The 4,290-nt window shown below is 43.5% G+C and overlaps 1 pseudogene; it reads left to right on the forward strand.

Annotated features, from left to right (window-relative positions):
- Positions 1-1,740: 1,740 nt before the first annotated feature.
- Positions 1,741-2,823, forward strand: LOC141522606 (large ribosomal subunit protein uL10 pseudogene; annotated as a pseudogene).
- Positions 2,824-4,290: the final 1,467 nt, after the last annotated feature.

Raw genomic sequence — 4,290 nt, forward strand, 5'->3', positions numbered from 1 at the left:
AAGCTGCTAATTGTGAAAAACTGGTAAATGAGAAGACTTGCTTTTGTCAGACTGCTATGAGAAAAGCAATCCCACTGATGGATAAAATAATAATTGAGTTTGGCAGCTGACAATGACGGCCAGCCACAGAAGGAAAGTTGAAGCAGTGAAGTGGCACCGTGGAAAGAGCCCTGACCCTGGAGTCAGGAAGGCTTTGGTTCAAATCCATCCTCTGTGACCCTGGAAAAATCATGTCCCCGCTCTCTGCCTCAGTTTCCCCATCTGTAAAATAAGGATAACTATGCCTACCTCCCAGAGTTGTTATGAGTTTCAAATGAGAAAACCTATTTAAACTACTTGGTAATTCGCAAAATGCTAGCAATTTTTATTATTTTTAGATGAAGTTCGGCAGGTCCACCCAGGATTTGGCATCAGGGAGAAGGATCTCTGCATTGGGAGGTCACTTCTAATCAAGAGTCTCTCCTATACCAGCTGGGACGTAGAGTCTTTGCTCTAGTGCGGAAACACTTAAGAAAGCCCACTGCATTTGGGGACAGCTGTACGTGTGAGGAAGTTAGTCTAAGAACTAAGTTCAACAAGGCACCCTAAGTGAGCATCAGAGTGCTGTAGGGATTCAGAGCGGAGCAAGGATTTTTCATAAGAGCTGACTCAACCCCTTCTAACATCTTGTGCTACCTGGGCCTTCACAGGGTTCTCAAGAACTTGTAATCCAGGATTCATTCATACATCTTTGTAAGTCCCATAATTGTGATTCTTGCCTATAAAATACCTGGATTTCTTTAAAAAAAAAATAAAAACTAAGTTCTTCTTTTCTTCTCCTGCCTCACAAAGCTTCAGCGGAGGGGGTTGACCATGTGATGAGCTCTTTGTCTTCACCCTGAGACAGGGGAAAGAATTCAGTCCCCCTAACTCTGTAAAGGGTAAAGGTCGGGGACTTTCCATGTGGAAAAGAAACTTCCCTCTTGCCTGTGGAGCCCCGACTAGGGGAGCGGATGAGAGAGTTGAAAATGGACTCACTTGGGGTTTTCTGAGTAACCTCACTCAGGGGAGGGGCAGCAGGTGGCGGCAGAGAGCCATGGCAGAAGGTAGAGTCTTGGCGATGGACTTCTCCAGAGATGGAGTACTCAGCCTGGGCTACCGAGCTGGGGGGGCGGGGGGCTACGACCCCAATAAGAGGCTCCCTGAGTCCTGTCAAGGAGATACAAGATGTAGACCCCCAGAAGCAGCCAATCACAGGTTCAGGAGAACGTAAAGAGATTTCCCCAACCGTAGCATCAAAGTCAACCCTCCCTTATCTCCTAATGGCACTTTCCCGGAGGTTTGTTCCCTTTGCTTCATCATGAATGAATCCACAGATTATGCCCATCTGTGACTGGCGAACTGAAGATGATCTATCAAATGGTTTTTTCCAATTATTTACTTTGCTATTCTATTCCAAATATAGTTGTTGGAATTTGATTTGGTTCCTGCCTGGTCCCTTGGTAGAACAGACACCAGTGGGGGCGCTTGGGCCCTACTCATTCTGAACTCAGAATTCTACAATTGGGCAGGATTCCTGTTAAACTAATACTCTTCCACAGGGATACCAAAAGACAGAGAGCTATAAAGCATCTCAATCATGGAAAAGAAAGACTTTCTTGTATGGTTTTCATATGGGGCTGCAGCACATTGCTGATGGCAACTTTGTGGATAAAAAATAAATGGCACAGCTCTCTCCAGGCGTCCTCGTGCTAGTGACATCGTCTTTAAACCCCAAGTGGCAATCCCTGAAGCACCTTCGAGATGCCCAGGGAAGACAGGGCTACCTGGAAATCCAATTATTTCCTCAAGATCATCCAACTTTTGGATGATCATCCAAAATGCTTCATTGTGGGAGCAGACAACGTGGGCCCCAAGTAGATGCAGCAGATCCGGATGTCCCTCTGTGGGAAGGCCGTAGTGCTGATGGGAAAAAAACACTATGATGCGCAAAGCCAATCGTGGGCATCTGGAGAATAACCCTGTCCTGGAGAAACTGCTGCCTCATATCCATGGGAATGTGGGTTTTGCATTCACCAAGGAAGATCTGACTGAGATTAGGGATATGCTTCTGGCCAATAAGGTACCAGCTGCTGCCCGTGCTGGTGCCATCGTCCCATGTGATGTCACAGTGCCAGCCCAGAACACTGGTCTGGGTCCTGAGAAGACTTCCTTCTTCCAAGCTCTGGGTATCACCACCAAGATTTCCAGGGGCACCATTGAAATTTTGAGTGATGTGCAGCTGATTAAGACTGGAGACAAAGTGGGCGCCAGCGAGGCCACCTTGTTGAACATGCTGAATATCTCCCCGTTTTCCTTTGGGCTGATCATTCAGCAGGTGTTTGACAATGGCAGCATCTATAACCCTGAAGTGCTGGACATCACAGAGGAGACCTTGCACCTTCGCTTCTTAGAGGGTGTCCGTAACATTGCCAGCGTCTGTCTGCAGATTGGCTACCCAACTGTTGCATCAGTGCCCCACTCTATCATCAATGGGTACAAGTGGTCTTGGCTGTAGCTGTGGAGACTGAGTGCAGTTTCCCGCTTGCTGAAAAGGTGAAGGCTGTTCTGGCTGACCCTTCAGCCTTTGCAGTGGCTGCCCCTGTGGCTGCAGCTCCAGCTGCTGCTGCACCAGCTGCTGTCGCTCCAGCCAAAGTAGAAGCCAAGGAAGAGGCTGATGAAGATATGGGATTTGGTCTGTTTGATAAGCCCATGGGATACAACTATTTCGCCAGTTTATTTGTGGAACAAAGAAATAAAAATGCTCATTATCTCTGCCAAAAAAATGGCCTAAGACAATCTTGATAGTCTATATCGAGGGTCAAAAGAAATGAACCTTGATATGATTTCTCTCTCATCACATTCAGCTTAGATCAATGCATACCATGGAAGCAATGTAAAGACTAACAGACTGCCTTCTGTGGGGGTGGGGGGAGGGAAGCAAGAATGGGGTAAAAATTGTAAAACTCAAAATAAATGAAATCTTTCTTTAAAAAAAAAAGATATGAACCTTGGAAGCATGGAGGGAGGCTGGGAGATCATCAATGAATTACCCAAGGAGGAAATTAGTACCACTGAGAATGTGAAAAATCAGAGGAAATCATTTTATGTCTTGAATGGGTCTCTTCTGGAATATTTTTTTTTAACAAGAATTAGGAAAAATTACCCAAAGGTAAGAAGACATGGAAAAGTTGTAATCTCTAGACATTAATGGCTTAAGTACCTACTCCATTGAAATCACCTATCTACTTGGAGATTTCAGTGATCTCCGAGTCTGTCAATGTGGGTATTCCCATCACTGATGCAGAAAACAACTCATCTATGATTTATTACACATCTTTAAGAGAATCTGGGGACAAAATTAATCAATTCATGGCCTATTGATGAACTTCCCCAGAATTATTTAGGCTGGTACTCCAATGCCAGACTTTTACAATCTATTACCCAAACCAAATTTGTGGTCCAGTGGTTGTGTCTCCAATTGAAGTCAATTCCGTATTATATGAGACATCAGAGAAGACCTTATTGTTATCAAACATGAAAAAATTAGCCAGTCTATGGCTGTACCTCTTTTATAATCTTGCCCCATTGGTGTATATTGTTAGAAGTTTAGTCAATATGGGTTAAGATGATTAAAGTCAGGACTCTTTTCTGCCTTTATTTTTTCCTAGGTCCCTACTTGGTTTGATTCTTTGGCTAGGGCACCTAGGATTTGACTGTTTTGATGTTTAATTTAATCAAACAATGGGTCTAGTTGACTTTTTTAAATTTAGATGTAATTAAATGTAGATTTAATTTAGATTCTGCTAAAAGTAGAGGGTGAATTTAGGCTTTGTTTCAGTCATTGTTTTTGGTCCCATTTAGTCTGAAGTTTGAGAATAGCAGACCTTGTTCCACTGCATATTTTAATACTTTCATGCATCTGTGAGTATGTAGATATAGGTAAACCCTCTAGTGCTACCCTTCTCAATGTTGTCAGTTGAGGAGAAAAGATCTTAGAAGTGACTTGCCCAAGGTCATCCATCTAGCTAGTGTCTAAGGCAGGATATAAATGGATCTTCTACATGCCGAGTTCAGCATTCTATCCACTATTCTGCCAACGACAAAGGAAATCAATTATGTTAAAATACACTATTCAAAATACAAGGGAAAAAGTTCCCAGTTCCCAAATTAAAGAACTCCTAGTCTTCACAAAACCTTTCCTATTCCTCCCAATGGTTTGCCAAATTCTTTTCTCTTTGTCTCTATCTCTGTCTCTGTTTTCTCTCTCTC

Source organism: Macrotis lagotis, chromosome 4 (genome assembly GCF_037893015.1).
Source record: "Macrotis lagotis isolate mMagLag1 chromosome 4, bilby.v1.9.chrom.fasta, whole genome shotgun sequence".
Taxonomy (NCBI): Eukaryota; Metazoa; Chordata; class Mammalia; order Peramelemorphia; family Peramelidae; genus Macrotis; species Macrotis lagotis.